The sequence below is a fragment of the Meriones unguiculatus genome, chromosome 7 (genome assembly GCF_030254825.1).
Source record: "Meriones unguiculatus strain TT.TT164.6M chromosome 7, Bangor_MerUng_6.1, whole genome shotgun sequence".
Classification (NCBI taxonomy): domain Eukaryota; kingdom Metazoa; phylum Chordata; class Mammalia; order Rodentia; family Muridae; genus Meriones; species Meriones unguiculatus.
This window is the reverse complement of record NC_083355.1, coordinates 89,907,700-89,934,846: the sequence shown is the minus strand read 5'-3', so window position 1 is coordinate 89,934,846 and position 27,147 is coordinate 89,907,700. Positions and strand designations below refer to the sequence as shown.

Here is a 27,147-nt window from a genome sequence, read left to right as displayed (position 1 = left end):
GGAAGGAGGACTCTGGCTAAGATGCTCAATCCCCATTCAGAAAGGCAAAGAGGATGGACATTGGAGGAGGGAGAAAACAGGGAACAGGACAGGAGCTTACCACAGAGGGCCTCTGAAAGGCTCTACCCAGCAGGGTATCGAAGCAGATGCTGAGACTCATAGCCAAACTTTGGACAGAGTGCAGGAAATCTTATGAAAGAAGTGGGAGATGGTAAGACCTGGAGAGGACAGGAGCTCCACAAGGAGAGCAACAGATCCAAAAAGTCTGGGCTCAGGGGTCTTTTCTCAGATTGATACTCCAGGCAAGGGCCACTCATGGAGATGGCCTGGAACCCCTGCACAGAGGTAGCCTATGGCAGTTCAGTATCCAAGGAGGTTCCATAGTAATGGGGACAGGGACTGTCTCTGACAGGAACTGATTGGCCTGCTCTTTGATCACCTTCCCATGAGAGGGGAGCAGCCTTACCAGGCCACAGAGGAAAACAATGCAGCCATTCCTGATGAGACCTGATAGACTAGGATCAGAGGGAAGGGGAAGAACCCTTATCAGTGGACTGGGAGAGGGACCAGATGGGGAAGAGGGAGGATGGGATTGGAAGGGGAGAAGGGAGGGTGGTACAGAGGGGATACAAAGTGAGTAAGCTGTAATGAATAAAATAATTAAATAATAATAATAAAGAAAAATAATCTAATTTATTAAAATAAATAAGTTCTCCCTCTCCACTAAGGAATAAGAAGAAGCATAGTGAGTGAATGTTATCATTTGTTTGGGTTAAACACATCGTATCCAAGTCAGAGCCGTCTCTCAGCCTTCTTCCCATGAGCATGGGTAACCTCTGCAGTAGCAGACACAGCGGGGAGGAGGAAGGAAGATGAAGGAAGAACAGCAACATGGAGGCTGACATCTTGTAAAGAGATAATCACAGACTGATATTATGTTTCATCACTAAGACACATGGCCTTCTCTGCATGCATTGGAAAATGCAGTAGTTTGTGCAGGAAGTTACTGTATAAAACAGAAATTCCTGACAGGAAGAAAGGTGAGAAGGGGCAACGTATGGATCCTAAAGACTATACATTTTAATTTTTTGGCATGTAAAATATTATAATAATAAAAAGTAGAGATTTTATTTATTTAGTTAATTTTGTCATTATTTTTGTTCGAGGCTTGAGCTTATGAATTCTTTCTGAACCTTGCTGGCATCTATCTTCAAATTGGTGAGTGGAAGCAATGGTTGGGGTACGGTGAGTCAGAAGAATGGGCAAAGAGTCAGCATTGTCCAATGAGTCTTTGTAGGGTTTTCTGTGGAGTTGTACCTTTCAAAAGAGAAGGGCTACTCATGTTGATATGGAAGATTAGTCAAGTGTGAGGACTTGGACACATGGCCCATCTGAATCCTCACAATTGTCTCCACTCTAATCCTCATAGCCCTGTTTTTTATCACCTATAGCTCTAACTTTCACTTAAGAAATCTATAAGTCTGCATAGTTCTGGCATAGAAACAGGCTGGTGGATCAATGGAATTGAATAGAAGACCTAGAAATAAATCCACACACTACCTGATCTTTGACAAAGATGCCAAAACCATACAATGGAAAAAAGATAGCATCTTCAACAAATAGTGCTGGTCTAACTGGATATCTACATGTAGAATAATGCAGATAGATCCATGTTTATCACCCTTCACAAAACTAAAGTCCAACTGGATCAAAGACCTCAACATAAAACCAGACACACTAAATCTGTTAAAAGTAAAAGTGGGGAAGAGCCTTGAGCTCATTGGCACAGGAGACAACTTCCTGAACAGGACATCAACAGTGCAGGCCCTAAGATCAACAACCAATAAATGGGACCTTATGAAACTGAAAAGCTTCTGTAAAGCAAAGGACACTGTCATCAGAACAAAAAAGACAGCCTATGGATTGGGAAAGGATCTTCACCAACCCTATATCTGACAGAGGGCTAATATCCAGAATATATAAAGAACTAAAGAAGTTAAACAGCAACAAATCAAGTAATCCAATTAAAAATGGAGTACAGAGCTAAACAGAGAATTCTCAATAAAGAAATATCGAATGGCAGAGAAACACTGAAATGCTCAACATCCTTACTCATCAGGGAAATGAAAATCAAAACAACCCTGAGATTTCACCTTACACCCATCAGAATGGCTAAGATCAAGAACTCAAGTGACAACACATGCTGGAGAGGATGTTGAGAATGGGGAACCTTCCTCCATTGCTGGTGGGAATGTAAACTTGTCCAAACACTTTGGAAATCAATTTGGCACTTTCTCAGACAATTAGGAATAGTGCTTCCTCAAGATCCAGCCATACCACTCCTAGGCATATATCCAAAAGACACTCAAGTATACAACAAGGATATTTGCTCATGGACTCTCCATGGACTGGGGAAGGGGCATGGGAGGAGGGGAGAGAAGGAGGGAAGGAAGAAGGGAAGGAGGGAAGGATTGGGAGATAGTGAGGGTGGGACTACAGCTGGGATACAAAGTGAATGAATTGTATAAATAAAAAACTATTTAAACAAAGGGAAAAAAGAGAAATCTACAAGTCTGTGAATTTGGCCTGAAATATAATTCAATGTGTTGTGGGATCCAGCGTGAGACTGACATTCAGCTTCGGGCAACCCTGTGACTAGGAGACGATAAACTTTCAGGCCAGCCATAAATTCTCTTCTTTTGTCCCCTGCACTTAAGCAAGAACTTTCAGCCTTTAGAGTGTAAGAGTGTGTGTGTGTGTGTGTGTGTGTGTATGTGTGTGTGTGTGTGTGTGTGCATGCGCGGACGCTAATGCATGCACGCTTGCAATAGAGCAAAGGAACCCAAAAACCCATCCTGGTTCTCACTGTGGCCACAGATACATTAAAACTAAAACAGTACATGGAAGTCAGCATGACCCTCGTACAAAGATAGTAGAAATTCGGGAAGAAGCCCATAATTTTTGCAATCTTGATTCAGATCTATCTATTTATCTATCTATCTATCTATCTATCTATCTATCTATCTATCTACCTACCTACCTACCTGCCTATCTATCATCTATCTTTCTATCTATCTATCTTCCTACCAATCATCTATTCATCTATCTCCACATACATATCTCCACATACATATATCTGTATAGAAAACAGAAGGGGAACATTTCCATGGCAGAAGAAGACGAGCTGAAGGAGGGACAAGAGAGTAAAGGGGGGTGAATGTGAGTGATGTACAATGATGTACATACATGAAAATGTTTTAACAAATCCCACTGTTTTATATTACTAATTAATATAATTAGGCGAGAACCCACCCTGCCTTGGTTTTTCTATTTGCTAGCAATGTTGAGTGAACGCACAGTTACTTGTGCCACCTGGATTTGTCTGGGTGATGCTTTCAGAAGCATCTTAATTTTGAGATGCGCCTGCCATGCATTCTGACAGAGTGTTTAAACTTAGACATCCTTTTCCCTGCTTGTTGCCAGAAGACACGATGTGTCACGGCCTCCATGGTTTCCAGTCTGTTCTATGGGCTACCCGGTCTCAGACTTTGGTTAGCATCAGAATACCTGGGCATGTTCATCCAGAGGAAGGCAAGCACAGAACCCGGCTGACACCGTGCACAGAAACAACGCAGACTTTGTTGTAAATGTACACCAATCAGATTTTCAGGGTAAGCGCGGGGAACTCATATAATTCTGAAGATACAACGTGAGAGGCTTTATACCACAAAGGGAGGCAGATATTTGATTATTAAAAAATGTGTCATCAACATCGGAGAAGCAATAGATAGAATTAAAGAATACTTGCATAACCAATGGCAAAGGGCCCACATACTGATAAACAAACAAAAAAATCTATACATTCATGAGAGGAAAAAAAAAGCCACTTTATGGGATAAAGGGGAAAATATATGGACAGTTCAGTGACCAAAGTTGGCACTGAAATGAATAATAAGCAAGAAAACATGCTCTAATTCACCAGTATTATCAGAAGGGAAATATTCTCCACACACAAAAAAAATCATGAAATTTATAGTGATAGCATTGCGTGAGGACAAAGGATAATGAGAGAGATGACTGCTGCAGGTGGGAACATTTAGTCAACCCTTATTATTTGTGGATTCTATATTTACAACTCACTCAACTTTATTTGCAAGCTCAAACCAATCCTGGAAGCACTTCCATGGCCATTTGAGTCACTCACAGATATGCTCAGAGTGTCAAAATTATGAGTCACTCAGGAGAATGCGTCCCCGGCTAAAGTGGGAGAAGGTGACTCTCTGCCTTGTTTCAGACCCCATACTATAAATAAATGTCCTTTGGGTAGCCAATTGTGTCCTCCTTTCAATGTTTTTAAGTGACTGCCACCCCTAAGCCTGGTGCTGCCAGACGGTTTGGTGTTCCTAAGTACAAGAAGGCTAGGTAACACCTTATGGAGAAAGGATTTGTGTTAGAGGAGTGATGATCGTGTGTGAGCCATGTCAGTGGATCAACAGCATGCCATGAGTGAGCTGTCTTTAAGGAGAATTATCGCCAATGCAAAGCATAGCCCGAGGCCTGCAGGGACCTCAGCTGCAGCTCCTTTACAGCGGATCATACGTACATTAATTCAGTGTATTTATACTAACACAATGGTCTCGTGCTTGGTGCCTCAGTTTTTAAGGTAGCTTTATAAGACATAACTAATCAGAATGGTGATGAGTAGCTGCCATTTGTCACAGGGTTTTAGGAAAATAATACTGCCACGAAGATAAAACCGAAAATGTGCCTTTCAACCCCAGAAACATCTATCATCTCGGCTAACTCATCTTCCCTAATAAAAGGCATTATTTGTAATGGCAATGAAATGAAATACAAATGTCACCAGGAAACACTCTGGTGTTTGTCAGTGGGGAAATGCATCAATATTTTAATATCTATAAACTTTGGAAAATTACATGACAAATAAAAAAATGTATGTGCATAATTCCTCAAAAATGCTTCTCAACTTTCTCTTATGCTATTTGTTGATTATTGGGCTAATATTGAGTCTCAGATAGAGCTTATCCTCCACGGTAGATTGCACCGTTAGCAATCTGGCACAGGTATGTGTGTATGTGCAATGACTTTTAAACCTTGACGACTTTCTTTATGATTTAAGAAAAGAAAATTTTAAAATGTTATACATAGTATGACCCTGGCTATAAAAATAAATAACAGAAGGAAGAAATCAAGACAAAACATCCATAAAAATAATCTCTACATAACTATATACTATACACAGCTCTGTTTCTTGTACCTGCAGGCACCTGGTGGGTATCTGAAAGCAAGATAGAGCTGGGTGCCTTTATTTTGTCACTGTCCTCTTTACCATCACAAGTCTCTGGGTCAGATTCTTACTTCTGTACGTGGAAGTGTTAATCATTTAAGGGGTAGCCATCTAGAGCTAGTAACCTTCCTCTTTAAGACTGAACACAACAAAACAAGAATCAGGTATTTTTTCAGGAACTGAGTTGTCAGCAAATTGTCACCATTGGCTTCCATAGTGTCCTAACGAGGCTATAGAAACAGCCTAGGGTTGCCTGTCCTTGTTTGACTGAAGGAGCCACCACCATCCCATCTTTTGGTGGAGTCATTTCCTGCTGCAGTCACTTGGATCCAGGACCTTTGTAGACAGTTCACCCTGTAATGAGACTGCCCACTTTTAAGTGGCAGCAATTACCCCATGAAAGGAACTGGGATATTCCCTCTTAGCAGAAACAGCCACTCATGGTGGGAACCAAACTGCCCACTTCAAGTGATCATGATTTCACCAGGCCCTGGCAGAACCAGACCTCAGATAATATTCAACCAGACCCCGGCTGATCAAAGTACCAACCATCACAACTCTTCTCGTGTTTGAATCTGAAACTCAGGACAGCTCCCTAACTGACAGGTGAAGATGCTTGGTCCCCTTGCCTTCCCAGTAGGGTAACAGTGAGCAGAATCCTTGTATACTCCCACATTACTATCTGCCTTTCAATTGGGGTTGGGGGGCAGTGGGGAAGTGGCTGGACATGGCTTAGGAGAAGTTGGAATCTTTTTTATTACCTAGGGGTCTAGCAAAATCATACTTAGCCTTATGCAATTGTGGGGATGAGATGAAAAGCCCTCATCAGACAGCTAGTCCTTTGACTGGGGGGCAGAAACACAGAGTCTGGGAAGATTTACTTCTCTTGTGATCTTATCTGCATTCTGAGTTGTGCCGAAGAGACCAGGCTGTGCCCTAATTACTCCGTCTTATATACAAGACAGGTTTTCAGGCCCATGAATTATCAAACACACCAGACCGATGAAGAGCGTGATTCCCTCACCTGGGTCCCGTAAGAAGAGGAACATCTAACACCTCAGTGGCCTCACTGTCATCTAGCCACTGACAGGCAGAGAATTCCCAAAAGGACCAGCCACCTTGCTTGGCTTGTTTGGCTCCCCACTGCTGACATGGCCTTTTCAAATTGCTGAGAACCCATCCATCTAGTCCCAGTCTTTGCCTTTATGGTTGAACATCACGCTTTGACAGGTTAACTCAACCCCAAGGCCAGGCTAAGTTCTGACGGTGGCTGGAACGGCTCCAGCAGCAGCTCACTAGCAGCATTCTTCATCTATCCTAAGTCTTTCAGAGATTCTTTAAGTATCTCTTGGCTTTCTGCCTATGTAAGACCTCTTTGAACTCCTTGAATTCTGATGCAGCCTCCTTAAACTTTTGTAGACCTCCTTTAACACACACGCACACACACACACACACTTTTGTATGTATGTTCTTTTGTATGTATGTATATAGTATAGTGTACTATGTGGTATTGGCAATTAATATTTGCTGGCAGTTAAGACTAGGATAGAAGCACTGTGTTTTCAGAGTTAGCTATCAAAAGTTCTGGTAAATTGTAGTCATTGTAGTCAATGAAACTTGTGAATTCATGCGTGTCCGGTAAATTCAGACATCGGAAAGGTAACAAAGTGTCTAATGTTTCTGACAGCGTGCTTATGACAGTGTTCATCTTCAGTCACAATAAACCCATTTTTAAATAACTAACGAGAAACTATAAAAATGGAAATTCCGCTGGACATAAACCCATGCAGGTTCTTTGGACCTGTCCCAGTCATTCTCAGGGGTCATGGACTAAAGCTCAGAATTGTATTTTACAGGCTTTTTAGGGAGGCCTTCTGTAGGGCATCTACTTTGCACACTGTGAGAAGCTCTAGGCCAATGTCAGCCAGGCATGTTGCTTATAAAGACACAACTGCCGAGGCTGTTCTGGCTGATTGCAACTGTCATCTTATCCTTCCTCCATGAGCTGGCTCCCTATCACCTTGACTAGAGTTTGGGGTGGTCTCAAACTCTTTAGTCATATACTGACTAATCATCTTCTAAAGCCTCCTACTGGCTGTAGTTTTTACTTCATTTAATCCATAGCAGCTACATTGATTTTCCTTATCTACAAACTGTTAGAGGAAGGAGTCTGACGACCAACAGATCTCAATCCTGCAATTAAGTTCTCCACAGGGGTTCTTAATAGGACAGGAGAAGCCACCACTGTAAAATGACACACATATCCTCATTGGACCTTTCTGTCCATTGCTAAAAGATTGGTTTATCTCCATCATATGGTCAGAGCTCTTTTGAAAAATACACATTCGTCGGTTAGAGAGATGGCTCAGCTTGTCACGTAGTGTGAGGGATCCCGGCATCCATAAGAGTGGCGGGTGGATATGGCACACTGCCGGCAGCCCTGGTGCATGGTGGGCAGTGAAAGGGGAATCTCAGGAACAGGCTGGCTAGCCAGACTAGCTAAGTCGGTGAGTTCTGGGCTCAGTAAGAGACTCTGCCTCAAAAAATAAGATGGAGATTGAGAAAAACAGTCAACATCAGCCTATGGCCTCCACACACATGTGCCTCCATACCTGACACACATGTACATCCACATACGCGCATACACGCCATATACACATCCACAGGCAAGAAATAAAATAAAATAAAATCTCAGTTCTGAAACTGAAAGAGAAACGGTATCTGTTGCCCAAAATGAAAATTATCTGTCTTATCGAAGGTAAGAAGACACAAAAACACAAGGTATACAAACATACAATGAGAGGAAGAGAGCACCCCAGAGATTCACAGGGTTGATTAAGTCTGGATTGTTTCTACAAGTTCATTACTTTACTAGCTCTGGCTTCAGCCAGCAAGTGTCATTTTGGAGTTAGGGTAATTACTGTTTCCCTAGATCCCCGCTTTGTAAGACCTGCAATTTAGTGTGCACACATTGGTATTCTCCTCTACCTGCTGGTAAGATGATCTTTCAATATCTGACTGCGTTTCGCACTTAAAGAGCTTGGGAAGAAATTAGCCTTATATGGTAGGATTCTTCTCTTTACGAGTCTGATAATTTATTGTGTTGGGGCTAGGTATTACGTTTGTTTTTGTGGTTACCACGGTAACTAGTAGGTGTTAAAATCAATGTGATAGTCTCCAGGAATGCATCTGTGGTCCCACAAGGCATCTGAAGTGTGGTTTCACAATGAAAGCCCCAGGAAGGTGTGACGATTTCTTGGGTGAGGCATATGCTTTCCCCCAGAGAGGCTTTAGGTACATCTCTCAATGTCTCTGGAATCGAAAGGTAACCTCCATGAGCATGCTACATTGCATGCTTTGATAGGTAGAGAGAACTGGAGACCAGTCTATAAAGCATACATATCTAGGATGTATCATGAGATGCTTTAATAACAATACAGACATCAGGGTAGAATGGTATGTCATCTTATTATTTCAGGTGCTTTCTATTTTCCCGTACCTTGGGAAGATCATCAGCAAATCTGAGAAATATTTTAAAATATCTTTTGGAAGGAAAAGTCTCTCCTATTCAATATGAGGTGTCCACAAAGTTAAGTCACTGGGTACCTGCAAAGATGGGTTCCTTTTCATAGGGAGGAGAATAAGGTTAGAAGGAGGCCAAGATGGGGGATGCTGCTAGAAGGAGACCAAGATTGGGTTGAATGTGTTAATGGTTTGGTCCCCAAGGAGGTGGTTGTAAATATTTAAGAGGTGGGACCTAGTTGGAGGTCTTTAAGTCACTGGGGGGGAGGACACACTTGAGGGGGGTTGTGAGGTCCTGGCCTTTTTTTTTCTTTATTAATTTTGCTCCCTGGACATAAGGCAAAGGTTATGCTGTAGCTGTGATGATTTTCTCACCACAGGCCCATAGCTGTGGAGCAATCATTCAGGACTGGTAATTTCAGACTCGTGAGCCAAAATAAACCTCTTCTTTTTGCAACTTTAATATCTCTTGTATTTGTTATCATTATGGAAAGGTCCATAACACAGAGAATGAGCAAGTGGTCTGTCCTGGAAGGTGGGCAGGACATTGCAAGCTTAATCCTGCAGCAGCTGTGGCTGTCCACACAGGACCTTCACAAGACAGGACATGTCAACTGCCAATCAGGGATTAGGGAGGATTCATGGAGCCCCACTTCTCCTTGCTCAACTTCTGATGACTGATGGATGCTAGGGGAAGGATGGTCATTGTTTCCAGTTGGGTACCAAATGGTGAGCCCTCCAGGTAACAACGAATAGTTCTAAACACTTGGCTATGCTGGTGTCCCTGGTTAAAAATCAGTGGGTCACAAAACAAAACAAAAAAATGGTATAAAGGAGGGGGAGGTGGTGGTGGTGGCAGGAAGAAAACAGATAGTGAGGAGTGAGAGTAAATGGAATGCTTTATGTATGAAATTGTTACAAACAAACAGCCAATAAATACTAAAAGGAAATTCTGAAGAAAATGTTTTGTACTGACGTCAACTTAAGGATAAATCAAGCTTCGGGCCCTTGGGAGGGGAGGGCAGCTCCACAAGAGTTTGCTCAAGTCCTATCAGTGTCAGCTATGAAACAAAGAATGACAACTTGCAAGTTCTGTATCTGGCTTTACGGGTCAGCAACAGGCTCTTCCGTGGGTCTGACTATGGGGATGGAGATGCTTGCTGGTGATTGAGCCTCACTATCGAGGACCTTGGAATATCTCAGGCAGGAAACTGCAACAGCTGCTGTCAGCCTGGCAGGGCTCCAGTGGAAATCGGAGTCTACCCTTCTCCAGTGTCTCTCAAGATGCTGTAGATGAGACATCACAGTGAGGCAAACGTCTTGAAGAAAGGCCTGTTTTCCTCTTAGAGACTGCTGCTATGCAGGGCCAATTCACAGGAATCTCTTGCCGGCTTGAATGGATGGACTGACAGAGTGCAATTGAAGATGAAAAGAAGCATGTCACTTAGCTAAAGATACAAGGAGGTCCCAGAAAATCCCTCCCCCCTTGTCAGAAGCTCCCAAGAGTAACATCAAAGAAGCGCTCACAAAAGTCTTAAGAGGCAGATCTGCCTGTGCCGTGCTTCTAACGCAGAACACAGGCGAAGTCTTGTTAAGAAAAGACCTTTGAGATGCTGTGGAGAAATTGGCTAAAGGGGCCTTCATCACTTTGACCCCAGGCCAGGTACAGTTCTTTACATGAGTCCTCTGTTTTCTCCTGGTCCCTTCCTTTGATGCTCTGTAGCTTCCTGCCACTTCTGCTGGCTCATTTTGGTGCAACAGTTCTGGCAATGAGACCAGTCCCTGTTACTCTAAAACAACTCTATGCCCACTTTCCGCCACCTCGGTTTCTTCCTATCCCTCAGCCTTCTCAGGAAAGCTCTCACTTCTACTCTGTAATAATTATTGGCTTACAATAATTATTCTCCATGTCTCTTCAGGGATACAGCGTGAGAATGATCATCCAGTGCAGCTAATAAAGTTAAGACTCTCCTCCTGCTACAAGACCATAGGACTCCCACCTCTATGGATCTACTCCCTCTGACAAAGACCTCCTCAGCAAAAGAAAGCTATAAATGCCCCTGCTCTCCAATTTTTATATCCTCTTTTAGTCAGGAATGAGAGTTTCCTGCTAAAAGACTACCCTTCCTAGCTTCCTTTATGGCCAGGCCAAGCAGTCCGGAAGGGAGGGACCAGAGTGCGATTCTGCCCCTGTAAAGAATTCAAACCCACCTTCTTTTGCAGGCATTTCGCCTGAGACCCCACCTAGGATTTGACAGGGACACATAGACAAGGGAGAATGAAGAACAAGGCTGCCTCCATCTTAGGCTTAACTGCCATCTTACAGTAAAGACAAACAAGGTTCATTCCTGTTTATGATTAAACCTCTGTTTTCTCAAGGATTGGTTAATGTCCCACCTGTAACTTTCAGTACAAATGGTTCTGTACAGCCTGTTCCAGGAATAGAAAGCATATCTTTGTTTCAAAATATTGTTTATAACCATCTTGCCATCCTACTTTTGTTTTAAAAGGTTATATGACCACCTATAGCTACTTTAAGACTAACGTATGTTATTCTTCTATAACCCTACCTATTTTGTTCACCAAATCCCCTATTTGAAAACCCCCTACCTCTGAGCTATAAAAGCCTTGTCTTCTTCAAACACTGCCTTAGGGGGAGATGGCCCGTGTACATGATTAAAAAAAAATCTTGCTTGAAAAAAAAAAAAAAGAATCAGAACAGTAGCCTAAAGCAACTCAGCTAATCACAGCCCTCCTAGGTAAGGACTAACATAGAAAAATAGAAAATAGTCCAGAAATTTTCAGAAAAACTTGGTCCCAATATCTGAGACCTGACCACCAACTAAATGCAGAAGTACCAAAAGATGGAGAAGGAGGAGAAAAATCCGGGATTGTGTGAGGCAGAATGAAAGTGCGCCTATGGGACCATCAAGATAGGATAGCCCCTGAATCCTAAGACAGGAGAAAAAAGTTTGTATCCATAGCCAACCAGAAAGTACTGAGTACATTTCTTCAAATATGACAACTATCAGGGAAAAAAAAAGTCTGAGCAAAAATACCCAGCAGGAACGCTTGATAAACTATTTTGACTTAGTTTTTCTTACTAGGTTTCCTTACAGGGTTACCTGGAAGCCAGATGGAAGCAATGACCAAAATGGCGGTAGTCATAGCAAGCTATGTCCCTAAACAGGCCACTGCTGGCCTTTCCAGCATTGTTCTCCTCTCCAAGCATCCCCGCATTACTCCTTTACTTGGCAATGGGATATAGTTAGTTCATTGGAGCCTTTCGGGAAGGGATTTTGGTGAGATATGGTTCTAGTTCTGGGCATTTGCTTTCCTCTAAAGTGACATGAAAAGGTCAAGAAAGTGTACCTGCCTCAATCGACAGGATACACACTCATAACCCTTTGGCCTGGGTTTATCCTACAACTAGGGAAGAGCATAAACCTACAAAGAGGGTCACTTTTTTATTTTTTTCCATTGAAGTGACTAGAAGATCACTCCTAGGGACAGGTATTAGGTCGAGGCTGTTCTTGCATCTTTCAACATTAAGAAGAGTGATAAACAGAGAGCTAGGAAACAAATGCTGATTGAGCTTAGAGGAGAGAGGTGCCACAGAAGGCAGGAACACAGAACTGTAATCACTTACTCAATCTCTGATGTTTCGTCAGAGAATTTCCAGATGCAACACCCTTGCCAAATATTTAGAAATCCCAACTATAGTCAGCTACCTGCAACATCTATCCACAGCTCCCGCTGGCAAAAACATTGCTGTGTGGCTCCATAAATCAAACGCAGTCTGCCTCCAATTTTCCCATTACCCTCCTCTCTGATGAAACTGCTGGTGACTAACAGGCAATTCAGAGAAGTCGGGCAGGCTGAAGTATCTTTGATCAGGTTCAGTTATCAATGTAAGTACAAGGCTACACAGCCAACTGTGAGCATTTAGCTTCATTAGCCACGCTGCATGCCCCAGGACATTACCTAGGAACGCATGCTTCAGAAATCCTGGTGCTGAGCCCTCAGAATGGGTGTAAGGGAGGGGACTTTAAAGGAGGTAAACGATCATTGGTCTTTGTAACCCTGGCTTTTCCCAGGCATCCTAAAATCTAGGGCTTGGGGCTTTTTTTTTCCCAGGGAATGTATTGGCTCTGCTTTATTTTCTTTGAAAAGTTTCAGTATTTCTAAGTCCACATCAGGGTAAATTTGTTAGACCCCGCCATGCCTCTCTTCAAATAAACTATAGATTCACCTATCATGAATATATGGGCCATGTCTAGTTGATTTGGAGAAAATTAAAAAAAAAAACTGCAACGGAATGAAAAATCTTAATAAACAGTACACTATAGTATAATAACAATGTACACAGCATTAAGATTTTGTAGATCGTATTTAAGGTATGTTGGAGAGTGTGCATAGGTTTGATGCAAACATCATGTAAGGGCCTTGAGGGTCCACAGATGTTATGGTAGAATCCTGAGGCCTCCAAATACACCAAAGACAGAACACGCTCATATCCGCTGTGTCATAGTAAGTGATTGTGAAAGAAGAAGACTTTTCATTTTCAGCTCCAAAAAAGCTAGCCTAAAGCAATACGGCTTGTCCATGAAAGGAGGCTGGCATCCTGACCTGGACCCCTTTGCTAGTGCATGGCTTCTGGGCACAGTGTCAGGGAACAAGCAAAAAGAATCTTCTGGGATAGGGACCATTTAGTGCTTCTCTTCCGGCTATCTATCCCCAACAGAACATGACTTGTGCGGAGGATTCGCTGGCCGTGTGCAGAGGTGAAAGGGCTGCCCGTGGCTGTTTGCTGACCGTTGCTGTTTACATAATTGTGTCACTTAACTCAGACCTCAGACCATTCAGTAACTGGGTTCCAATATATAAATTTATAGAACTTTAAGAAAACCTCAAATATAAAAACTTTACTATGAAAATGGCATGTTTTAATGAAGTGTCTCATTTCAAGAGTAAGAACTTACAGAGCAACAATGCTTTCAGGCTGGAAGCTAGAACTCACCACCAGTATCTTGCTCTTGCTCTGTTTCACTTGGAAGATCTGTTACTGGACAGCAGGACAAGGACAACTGGGTTTCTAGGAAAGTGACACAGTGTAACGCAATCGTCTAGTTCTGGGGAGGCACCCCATAATATTAATTCCTTTCCCACTCCATTTTGTCTTCCAGACTGTATCAGTAGATTTTAGCCCTGGCTCAACCAGCACCATTGGACATGTCCTGTTGATAGGCAAGGCATTTTGTTCATCCAGTAGATACTCAGCACATACTGTAGTCACACACACACACACACTGCTGGAAACTGGAGATGCAAAGGTCCTGTCCTCACAGAGCTTGTGGTCTAATGGGGAGGCAGCTCGATAAAAGACCGTTATGCAAAAGCATCGTGGTAGTAAGACATAAGGTACATCTCTTCGAAATCTGGGTTGCAAGTACGGCAACCTCATTTTAAGTGGTTTAGTGAAAAGGGGGTAATTTGGATGAAAATGGCTGTGGACAACTGGTCCACAGACTTAGGAACCCAAAACTGAGTTCATAAGCGCAGACTATATAACCAGGACATGACACCCTCCCCCTTGTCCCTCCTGTCTTGCTGCTCATGGAATCGCAGACCAGCTCTCTTGCCTGAATTAGAAGTGGGCAGGGTCTACATTATGCTCAATGCTCAAGCCTAGAGCAAAAATTTCTCTCCCTCAAAACTGCAAGTCTTCATTGTTCAAATGCGGTTCCTACTCCTGAGCCATTGATTGAATCTAGGAGGATACTGGCCGATGACCTTAGAAACTGCCTGAAACTGTGAACGGAACCAATCTGAACAAAGCCACAGAGACTGAGTGAAAACTCAGGCTATTCCAGAGACAGTAACTATAGAGCCTTGGCTTTGACCAAGCTCTTATGGTCCATTGAAGATGTGTTCATTTACTTTCTCAACAATCTTGGGGGCAGGTACAATCAGGGCCCAACTAATAGAACTTTAGCCTAGGCCCCACACAATGCCAGACATTGCCAGGGGAAAACTTCTTTATTTCTAGTTCCTAGTTTCCAGCAAGCTTGTGCTTAAAAAATTATATAACCACTCAGAATAAAATTAATAAATACTTAATGACACACACATGTGTTTATTGTCTATCTCTTTAGGGAATAATCACACTGATTATTTTATTGTGAAATAAAAGAAGTTCCTTATTAAATAAACTATAGAGAAGAATTCAATTTTTAAAATGCATATGTGCATAAAGATAGGAAGAGTAATGGTAATTGTATTTTGGAAGGGAGTTTATTATAAGATTTCTCTCTCCTTTCCTTTCTTTGCTTAAAAATAAACATATACTAGTTCTATAATGAATTCATGAAGCAATTTTAAATTGTTTTATATGAGTTATGAAAGCAATAATGTTAATAATAAGAAATTTAAAGTACATGCAGTAAAACAGAAAGCGGTTCTACAATAGTCTAGAAAATCCTATTCTTTCTCCAACAGAAAAAGTAACCCCTACTAATAGTTTAGTGTGTATCTGTCCAAAGATATCTATGTTGGTATACACATACAGATTTTTATACATATATTTAGATACAGTATCATAAACCCACATATATTATGAGTTTATATACTTATATATGTGAATATATGTACACATATATGTACATGCTAAAATAACTGCTCTAAAACTTACTTCTTCCAAGTTACAAAATGTTATTCCCATCTTTCACGTAAGTTCATAAAGATCTGCTTCATTATTTTAAGTGTTGTGTTCTACTCTAGGGTAGAGACACACTGTAACTCATTCATCTGGATGAATATTTGTTTGAACATTATTGTGTAAGTATCACAGCAATCATCTCCATCAAAGCAGGTATGGCTGCTTGCAAGGCCTACTAACTTTTGATGGTCCTTCCTGAAGGCGCAGGTGGGGAGGGCTACTGATCTTCATCTGAGATTCCAGACACTCTTGACTGAATCTTCTGGCCAGTTATACATAATTCTGTTCTAACCGAAGAGATGCCAGAGGGCATGGAAGATGACCCAGTCTATGCAGACACAGGAAAGTCATCATCCATGCCAGGGTGACACCTTTGAGTGGTGTGGCAGCTTTGGGGACACTCACATTTCTGTAAGCAATGCCTCACCCTTGCTCTGTAAGTAACCTCAATAAATCCACAGGCTTTCCAAGTGGGGCTTTGGTGGAGTCATACTTTGGTTTGCCATTAGTGTCTCTAGGAGGGGGTAGACTTTGTCTATGCTTCCTCAAGGAGAGAGTTCCCATGACAATCATTGTTTCCAGTTCTTTATTAAAACCAGCACTGTGATGAAGACAAACAGAGGGAGGATTATATACTTCTGGCAAGGTTAACTTAAAATTAATTACTAGGAATAGAACCACTGGGTGGGAGAGCATATTTTTAAAACTATGACAAATACTGTCAGCATACCTTCTGAGAGGCAAGTCCGGTTCTAGTCCAGCAGCGAGCAGTCTATGCCTGCTTTACCACATTGTCATCAGTCCTAGAGATGGGCAGCTTAATTTTGGCCAGTGGGTAAGCATATGGTATTTTATTTCCATGAATAAACTTAGAGAAATGCTATTTGGTGGTTATTTTTGATTTGTTGAGAATTATTGTATAAACTTTTTAAATTTTCAAATACGCTTTAATAGTCTTTCCAGAATATTCATCACTGGAAACCTCTATATTTACCAAAGTTAAACTCACATCTTTGGTTTTAAGGTACAGTTATCTGGACTAATTTTTAGATGACTGATTAAGGATCAGAATTAGTAGCATCCTCTAGGGTTTCAGGAAATAAATACAAAGATACGAATAGACTATATGGTGACGCCAAGTATACCCATGAGCTGGTGTTTGGCATGGAGCCTTGACTCATTGAGGCCTGATGTATGAGGAAGAGTAAGAATGGGGACATATATGGCTGGCTGGGGGGATTTTAAAAAACAGCTGTTAAAGCACCCCTCTTGCTCTTGCTCATACATAACCCCATGAAAGAGCTCCAGAGGAACTGTTTCTTATTCACTGCACAGGGCCGCTCAGCAGAAAAGAGGGAGGTGGGAATTTGCACAGAGGAAAGAGAATAAATCACAAGAATAGCATCTTGGTGGCAAATGTGAACAAATAAGGAGAGATGGGCCCATCTGTAGAAGTGTTCAAGGAGAGCTTATGGAACAAATACACCCGGGGAAGACCACCCTTTCCTCTGAGGATTGTTCTGCTCCACATGAAGGATACACAGATAGATTTTGGGATCACACTCAGATCTCCACAATGCTGGAGATCTGACAGTCAGTGACTGTCCTCTCTCCGCGTGTGTTATCAGGAGAGGCTACTGAGCATCATGGGAATCATAGGGACAGTCTCTTCTGTAACAGGATTAATGCCCTTAAAAGGAGGCCGGAGCAAGAGCCCCTTACCTCTCCAAAACCATACAAAAAGCACAGCATGAAGGAACTGTCTATGAGGAATGAGCCCTCACCAGACACAGACTCAGGCTTGATCTAGAACTTCCCAACCTCAAAACTTTGAGAAATAAAATTAAGTTGTTTATATGCCACTGGGATCGTGATGGTTTGTTACAGCAGCCCAAACACAGATTATGACACACCATCCTTTGCCAAGATTAAATCTGAGGCCAAGAGAGATTATACAAGATGCCCAAGGTCACATAGTGTTTCTTACAGATCGCTTCCAGCATGACTTCCAAGGATGCCAAGCTCCTGACATCCTTGCCCTGTTTAATCCCACCCATTCATGTGGGCTGCATTTGGTCCCTTGCTGCCAAGGAAAAGAACATAGCAGAATGGTGGGTGGTTTATCATTGCAGAGATTAGGTTAATTAAACACAGTAGCTTCCAGCTCCTACTTAGGGAGATAAGAAACGATGGTGCTAGCTGAAGAACACTGTATGTCTAAAGCCAATGCACTATACAGTCAAATGATTGAAACCCTAGACATATTTCTCTGATAATGTTCACGGGGATGACGAGATCTGATGAGGGCAAGCAATGTCAGCTAAGAAGGCTCTGATGTCATTATTTTGGATATTCCAGGCACCATTTGATTTTTACTTATATTTTGGCAGAACCCATTTGTCAGTGAACAACTTTCAGCTATGGCTTCTGCATCACATTCTGCCTTACACTGCCCTCTGCCCATTCTCTAGGCTGCCTAAGTAGAAAACCCTCTCCAAATAAGTGCTCCAAAGAGCCTCGGGGCTCTGTTCACGCTTTCACTACTTTTATGTGGGTTTCTAAGTGAGTTGGGTACCGGAGATGTATTTTCTAAAATCCTGGATCACTGAAGATTTGGGGCTTTAGAAGTGTTGTCTTTAACAACAGGGCCTTACCATAAGGTTGCGGAGTGTAACCAACAGCCTTGGAAATAGCCTCTGATGTTTGGAGTGGTCTGTGGGACCCCTTTGGCCAATGGTTCAATAACATGTAATCCATTCTTGGCACTGGAGGTTCTAAAATATCTAGTTGGGGTATTGCCTCCCCCAGCATGTGGTCACTCCATTTAAAGTCCTTTCATATACGCATCCATTCCAGAAAGCCTCTACAGCAGTAGGTCTCCATGTGGCCTTCCTTTCCGCATTTTTCCTCCTTTACCCTGCCCTCCCATCCCCTCCCCCCATTCAGTCCTTGTATTCTAGTCTCCCCTTCATCTCTCTGTAGTACTATCCTCTATTTCCTCTTGTTTGAGAGAGCACCTGCTCCGCACTGGTCTCTTACTAGCTACCTAACTTCTGTGGTTTTTTGAATGGGATATTCTGGACAAGACACCCAGTTGCACAGACAGCTAAAAATGGGGTGCTGAACCACAGAAAGTTCTCAAAAGACGAACCACAAATGGTGGAGGAGCCCTTTTAAAACACTCAACAACTTTAGCCAGCGTGGGGAAAATGCAAACTCAAACTCAAAATTTTGAGATTTTTCTCTTACCCTAGTCAGAATGGCCAAGATCAAGAAAACAAATGACAGCCTATGCTGGTGAGGATGGGTGAGGATGCCGGAAAGGGTGCTGGTGTGGATGCAAATGGGCACAACCAGTATGGAAATGAAACGTGGAGGTTTCACAAAAACCTGAAAATCAATCCACCTCAAGGTCTAGGTTTGCTGTTTTTGGGTAAACATACAAAGGACTCTACAGTTTATCACAGAGACACGTGCTCATCTGGATTCACTGCAGCTCTATTCATAATAGCCGGAAACTGGAAACAGCCTACATGTCCACCAACTGATGAGCAGATAATGAAAACATGCTACATTTACACAATGGGATACTATTATTTAGCTGTTAAGAAAAAATGAAATTTGTGGGCAAGCGGATATATTTAGATAATCATCAAGAGTGAGAGAACACAGACCCCCAAAAGACAGATAATTCATGTTTTCTCTTATGTGTAGATGTTATCTTTTCAGCTTTCAATATGTTTATTTTAAGTCATGTTAAATGGATGTGAAGCTGAGCTGTCAGAGCCTTGGATAGGAAAGTACAGAGTTAGAAATCCATGAATGAAAGGACGGAGAGGAGAGGCTATGGATGAAAACACAATATCAAACCCACGGTCCGGCCTAAGGCCAGATCTTGCAGGTAGGCAGGCTGAACAGAACAATGCTTTGCCAGTCTCCATTTCCCAACTACTTTAAGAAAGTAGTGACTGATGTTTAGAACAGACTGAATTCCCTCATTAGAGAAATCAATGCATCTCCCTCAAAGCAATAGCCATGTAGAATTTTTCAATTACTCAAACAGGACAGGCTAATTAAGTCGCTTTAGAGAATCAAACAAATTAAACGCTTGTCAGCCAAAGAACAGTGCAGAGACAATTGCATTTAGACTGCAACAGGACGCGTCCAGGTGGTGGAGAGCTTAAGCTTTGCAGGTCTTGGGCTTCAGTCTAATCACTGGTCTACAGTGTTGGAACAGCAAGCTATACACAAATGGCTACACTCCAGTAAGGGTACTTACAGGAAAACAGAATGTGCCAAATTTGGCCCTTGGGCCAATTTGCTGACTCTGGCTTACACTCGTCGTGTTAAATGAAAACTATACTCCTCTCCAGTCTCAGGCCTGTGCATCTTACCAAAGACTTAGTTCTCAAGTCAGTCAGAGAACAGAATTCCCTCTCAGGCTTCAGAATCGCCTGTGGGAACAGCCACCTACTGTGGCTAACACATAGCAAGGTTCCCACACTTAGGGCCTCCTAAGTGACTTGCTTGCTTACAGCAAGCGCTCACACTGCCGAAATCCTCCCTCACGCCAGCAGTTTCTTAGAGCTGTTATCCACAGGCTATAGAAGTCAGCGCTTATAACAACTCTGCAAAGTGCATGGGCTCTTCGTAAGCCATCCTTCCTTAAATCACTCGGACCTTCAGTATCGTCTTAGACTAGGCAGGCCTGTCACAACGGTGCTTGTATACTCTCCCACACACACCACCAAGCGTGTGCACTGCACCATCTCTCTATCATATGCGGTGCAGTACACACATAGACATTTAAATAATGCAATGGGTGACAGTACATGGTTTGCACTGTAGAAACAGAACGCCCACAGCCTTGAATGATGGCAGAGCATCCTATCATGTCATCACTGGCCCTTCACTCACGGGGCACACTCATAGAGAAGTCGGTTTCTTCTCTTTCTCCCCATTCGTTGGCTAGGACCCTGTCACACTCATTCACGGACTCAAAAAGAAAGCCTGGGATTGAACATCAGGCAAAACAGTGCATGCAGACATTTATTTTCAAAGGGGACACACAGGATCCTGAGGTTGCATCACAGCACCCCCGTTTGGGAACCACTCCTACAGATACTGGATATATCAATCCTCATCATACTCCTGTGGTGACTTCTGCAGCATTTGTTGTTTTCCTTGCTCTGTTCTTTCAGTCCCTTTGGATATGCTTCTTTCCCACTGCATTGATCACAGGCTCCTTGATGCCAGGGAAGAAGGCAGGGGACCCCCTCATTGGAGGCTCAGGTCCAAACCTGAGTTACAACTGTCAGAGTCAGTTACTCAGCCTTCAGAGCTTGTTCATTTGTTTGTAAGCCACAGGGATTCAGCTTCAAGTTCCTGTATGCCTGTGTTCTTTAATACTGTGAGCTAAAAGAGGGAAATAAACCAAACCAAGGCATTCATACTCAGGGTTACGTAGAGACAGATACCTGTTGTATACCAATGAGAGTCCCATGAGTATGCATATTTAATGAGAGATGGCAGAGCGATAGATTGTTAAAACTATGGATCCCAGAGGTCAACTAGCCTATTGTCCTTATTTTGTCTGTCAGTTTACTTGCGTATCTGCACATGGCCTGTATCTTACTCTTATGAAGAAGAGATTATAGGGGAGGGTACAGGGATACCTCAATCAAAAGGTAAGATAATGAAAAAATACATATTTACTATACGATCTCTGCTGTTTTGGTGCATTGGTGGGGCCCCAACCCAGACCTGAGGAATCAGGTGTGGCCTCTAATAAGATGCCACCCACCAGTGAGTCCTAAAGGCGCTCAGAGATATGTATATAGACAGCAAGGTATGGTACAGAATGCGACCCTCTAGGGAGCTTAAGTCCTGATTTGGTGTGGACACCAACTCACCTCTAGTTGACAATTATTAAATGCAAAATTGGGCCCAGTGAAGGTTAATTCTCCTTGTTATCCTGATTGGATTTTGAATCACCTAGAACAGTGGCTCTCAACCTGCAGATCAAGACTCCTTTGTGGGTCAAACAACTCTTTCACGGAGGCTGCATATCAGATATCCTGCTATCAGATATTTACATTATGATTCATAACAGTGGCAAAATTATAGTTATGAAGAAACAATGAAATAATTTTATGGTTGGGGTGGAGGTCACCACAACATGAGGAACTGTATTAAAGGGTCACAACATTAGGAAGGTTGAGAATCACTGGCCTAGGAGCTATGCCTCTGGGTATGAGTATAAAGTTGGTTATAGAGAGGTTCACTTGAGGGGTGAAGACCCACTCTCAGTATGTGCAACACCATCCCACAAGCTGGAGCTTTCTCTATGGATTTAAAAAGGGGGGGGGGTAAGCTGAGCACTAGCATTCACATCTCTGCTCCCTAACAGCAGACTCAACTGCTCCATGCTCCTAATGCCACAAACCTTCTTGATCTCCATCCATGAGGATGCTTGGAACTGGGAAGTGGAAAGATGTATCCTGACCATTTCTCCCAATTATACTTTTTCTCACTGCTCCAACTAAAGTCTAGAATGTACCTCAGAAGTTAAAGCAACTTAGGGCCCTAAGGGACTTAATATGTATCAAGAGCATTGGCCGTACAGCTTAGCACTATAATATTGGCCAGCACTTACTAATAAGTTGCCACAACAGCCTTGGGGACATTGGTTCATTTTATAGCAGGCAGGCAGTTTTCAGAAAATCAAAAGCCCAAGTAAGGAGAAGCAGAATGAAAGCGAAACCCTGGTGTGAACTTGACAAATGCCTAGACAACTAATGGCAAGTACCTGAAGATCAAAGTTGCCATGGCATCTCTGCAAAATCCACTCCTGAGAACTATCACCCCATGCTACACACAGCTCCCTTTTCCTCTGACTGAGCAAGAACCCTTGAAGAGCCATAGAAAAAAGAAAACCCTGATAATGAGGGTGGCTCTTCAAAGTTGGGTGACTGGGGTGAGCAGAAGGCCATCGCCAACCACACGGACAGACTCTACGTGGCCCTTCATGAAGAAACTCAGCAACTCTGATAGCTCAGTGCCTTTCCTCCCACCCCGTGGGGGGCAGGCAAGAGCATTAATCAGCCAGTGCCTAATTACCAGCTAAGTAATTAGTGAGGAGGGGATCTCCCAGGTCCCTGCTGATTCTTAATAATTAATACATAAACTAATGTGACAGTCCCCTTCTCTATCCCTCAGCAAAACTCCATCGTGAACTCTATCTCCCACTCATAAGACAGAAGTCCCAAAGTTGCCTTGAATCCTTCCTTTCAGTAAACCCTTCTGGCCCACTGGCTGCATATTCCATGTGCTATCTCTATTGCCCAGTGTCTCTCAGGTCCATCTGATAGGGTTTGGACCTTGAATGTCCCTCACAGGCCCCTGTGTGAAAGGCTTAGACTCTAAGGTGGTGTAGTTGGGAGATGGCTGAACCTTCACGAAGTAAAGCCTTGTAGGTCCTCGGGTTGTTTAGGGATACCTCTGAAGGGTATTTAGGGACTCTAGCTGAACCTGTCTTCTTCTATTGCCTGTTGCCCATGAGAGGCATAGTTTAAATTCACCAAATATGCTTTTTACTTGAGAACTGTCAGGGGTTCAAAGCAGTGAGACGGCCGAACTATGAGAAAAATACATCTTTTTTTTAAAAATTATTATTATTAGGTTGATTGCTTCAAGTATTTTGTCACAGTAAATGAAAGCTAACTAACACTTCTCTCCTTTGTATCTATTTCTCACATAGGTTGGTCATTCTTCAGAGCAGACTTCAACTACAGAAATGGTCTTCCTCCCTGGAATCTTCCTTGTTACCTCTCCTTCTTCCAACACACTTTCTGTTCTCCCCAAATACCTGTTTAAACAAGATTAAATCTGTTGTGGGATATTTGATCCCCAAGATTATGAACTGTAAAAACCTGTTTCTTGTTTGGTTTGGCTCAGCCATAACACACACCTTTAACCCAAGAGCTTTCTGTTTACTGTAAACAAGTACTTATGGTGCAGCTCAGCCTTAGCACACACCTTTAACCCAAGAGTTTAAAGTTGATCCCAAATCAACAGGCATTGCAAGCAACCAGGTGACAGGGATTAAACAGAAAGGAGAGACATTGAGGGAAGAGTATTTAAGACAGTGTGGAGAAGAAGAAAGGGTTTTGGCTTTTTCTTTCTGGGATGTCACCTAAGTAGGCAAGTCAGCTGGGTGCCTTCTCTGATCTAGCAAGTTTTCGACCTGGCAGCTAGCTCCTGAGTCTTTATTAGTAAAATCGAAGTTTGGGATTTTCTTCCTTAAAAAAACAAAAAACCAAAAACAAACAAACAAAAAACCCACATAAATCTTTCTGTCTATAAAATAGAACTGAAAGTGTTGTAGGTGGCCTTCGCTGCCATCTTGCCAGGTATTTATCTTAAAGTCAAACACGTTAGTGCTGTCAAACACCAAGAGAAGATACCTTCCTGTGATCATACAGCCTACAGCAACGATGCTAACAACAGGATAACTTCAGTGACCAACACGCAGGAAGCCTGTAAAAACTGCTTTTTAGTTAACACACACATTTTTTACTCACCGTGTTGACAGCCTCTCTCTCCCTATGACTATTGATTCCTCTACCTCTCCTTTTTTGTTTCACTTCTCTCACTGTTCCTTCTGGGACTCCCCTCTTCATCCTTCTTTTTTCTCCCACAGGACTGTAGTCTGCGGCCCTTTTTCTTCTTTCTATATCCATGTTCTTGGAGATCTAATCTAGCCTAATTTCAAAAACCTCTTGGACACTGAAGACATGGTCATTTGTACCTATAGCAATGCCATGTCCTTAAGCCTCGGATGTGAATACCCAACTGGGCAATCTTCATTAAGAAACACCTCAAATCCAGCGGAGACAGCAGCCAACTGTCTACTCTTACCCAAGCTCCCAACTGCTCCTCTTTCCAGCTGTACTCATTTTTTATTGCCAGGTATCTCATTAAATAGGATCATCATCCATAGAACTAATAAAACATTAAACCTGGATGACCTCTTTAAGGTCTCTGGCTGTCCTAGTTAAAATTGTAATTCTTCCCTTCTCTATATTCCACCTTTGATCTAATTTTTAGTCTCCACCTTGGCCTACTTTATTTTTTTAGGAAGCAGATACATATGACCCCCATAAATAAAATTGTTTTAATTAGAAGTATTTTAGGCTTATTTATCATCTCTGTGTGTGTGTGTGTATGTATGTGTGTGTGTATGAACATATGTGTACTATGTGCATTCAGGAGCCCATGGAGACCAAAAGAGGACACTGGATCCTTTGGAACTGGAGTTATTGGTGAGTGAGGAAGGCTCTGTGGGGGCTGGAAACTGTATTCTCTGCGAGAGTAAGTAACCATTCTCACCCAGGGAGCCATCTTTCCAGCACCCCTAATTTAAAATGATTTAGAAAAACCCTCCACGGTCAAGTTTCTGATTTGCCAAACACTCCTCAAACAGCACGCTCCTGCCCTTCACAGCAGTGTAGGGTCGCCCTACTTTTCTCTCAGGTGAGCTGAAGAACTGAGCCTCCAAGAGGCAACAGGATCTCCCAGAGCCATGCAAGGGCTATGGACGGCAGGCGTGGAGGGTTAGCGTCCAAAACTATTGACTCCAGAGCTTGCTCACTCAGAGACATTTGCTTCACTAAGCACTCTCATCCTCCCACAACTATCTGATCCAATCGCTCTCGGGAAGCCGATGGAGCCCAGGAAACTCCTCAGCGTAAACGAGGCCCAAGCACCCGCAGGCGCGGTTCAGCCCCTGTTTCCAGAACTGCCCTGTGGCATGTCACCAAGGCCCCTGGCGTGCGCCTGCAAAGCGCTCTCAGCGGAAGAAGGTGGGTCTAGCTTGGGAGGATTTGCTGGGCTGAGCTGGTCCTGGAATTTGGGTCTGGGAGGAGAGGAAGCCTCTGCTGAGCATCCGCAGCCTTTATTTCTCGCTACACAACAACTTCAGTCTAATTGGCCAACTCTGAGTGAGCTGGGCTGACCTACTTTTGCCTGGGCTAACAAACACATTCCAGATGACTGACACCTTTTACTGGGGACACTTTGACCTCATTCTCACCCCCTTTGCTCTGCATGCCAAGGCAAAGGGTCACTGCGGGCCTCAGCGCCGAACTGAACTGTTTTTATTTTGTCTAAATTGTTTTTTAAAAATATCAAGCTCGCCCAAATGCCTAGCTACTATGGCAATAAGTGTGATTTAAATAGATGCTAAACACATGTGTCCCAGCTTCCATGAGTCAATGGAGGCTGTAGGGGGATCTGATTGCATAAATGCATAGGAACCGTTTCTGTCTCTGGGACAGCAGAGCTTTGGAGCCCCTGAGAGGACTTTGTTCAGAGGCTGGTGTGATGAACACACACAAACAGGTGGAAGGTCACTTTCTCCCTGGATAGAATGTGCCAAAAAAAAAAAAAACACAAAAAACAATGTCCCAGGAAAGAGAACAAACAGGAAAGTTATCAAAAGATCTACAGGGCTTGGTTGTTACTGAAAGTTGTCATGGGTAATGCTTCAACATATAAGCAGGGGGGTGCTTCAATAAAACTTTATTTACACATAATGCACAATAACAAACAGTGTGTGTCAAGATGACAAAGAGGGCAGGGTGTTCGTGGTTTTGCTCCTCCACTGGAATTCTGGTATGTCACAGTGACATCAGCAAGAGAAGCAAATCGGGGCTTCCCGTGCAACCTGAAGTTTCCCATCTAGAGAGTATGAGATCATACCCGAGTGAGTGTATGAGATCATATGCAAATGACCATGCAAGTGAATATGTAAGTGTCTATGTTGTTAAATGCCTGAGAGGGGAACAGCTGGAGGCGAGACGACATGAGATTTGAATAGAGAGTTTAGGGAGGCAGCATTTTGAGCTCCCTGGAACCATGGAACCTCAGCCACCATGAAATCAGTGGGTTTTATGAACTGAAGGATGTATATGCCTTTCAGTAAGCAGATGCCTGATCTGCATAGATTCATCCTCATTATTTGGCCATTTAACCAGCTGAAAGTTTTACTTTGAACTCACAGTCCTACAGACAATCCCCAACCTCAACATACAGAGCTTCCCAGAAGCAGTTGTATTAAAGGTTGGAACAAGGATACAAAATGGGAGTATCAGAAACAGTCAATATTGGGGCTGGAGAGATGGCTCAGAGGTTAAGAATACTGGCTGTTCTTCCAAAGGTCCTGAGTTCAATTCCTAGCAACCACATGGTGGCTCACAGCCATCTATAGTGAGATCTGGTGATTCTTCTAGCCTGCAGGCACACATGCAGGCAGGACACTATATATAAGTAATAAAGTTTTTAATGTGCATCTTAGTCCATTTTCTGTTGCTATAACAAAATACCTGAAGACTGGTACTTCATAAAGAAATGAGACTTATTCAGCTCACAGTTTACAGACCCCAAATCATGAGACAGGCATTTGTTGAGTCTGGTAAAGTGGTTCTTTCTGTATCACAACACAGCCAGAGAGGGCATCATTGTTTGAATGATGGAGGAGAGGGCAGAGGACAAATCAATCAGTCAATCAATCAGTCATATAACTAGAAAAGAAGAGAAA

General features: G+C 42.8%; 1 protein-coding gene and 1 long non-coding RNA gene across 18 annotated transcripts in view; one reads left to right on the top strand and one right to left on the bottom strand.

Annotated features, from left to right (window-relative positions):
- Rgs6 (regulator of G protein signaling 6) overlaps positions 1-27,147 on the bottom strand; it is a 509,370-nt gene that overhangs the window by 260,956 nt on the left and 221,267 nt on the right. The gene's annotated exons all lie outside the window — the stretch shown is intronic.
- LOC132655273 (uncharacterized) lies at positions 12,603-24,705 on the top strand. Its single transcript, XR_009593026.1, has 3 exons — positions 12,603-12,741; positions 15,611-15,667; positions 23,308-24,705. It is a non-coding gene; the product is annotated as an uncharacterized LOC132655273 (long non-coding RNA).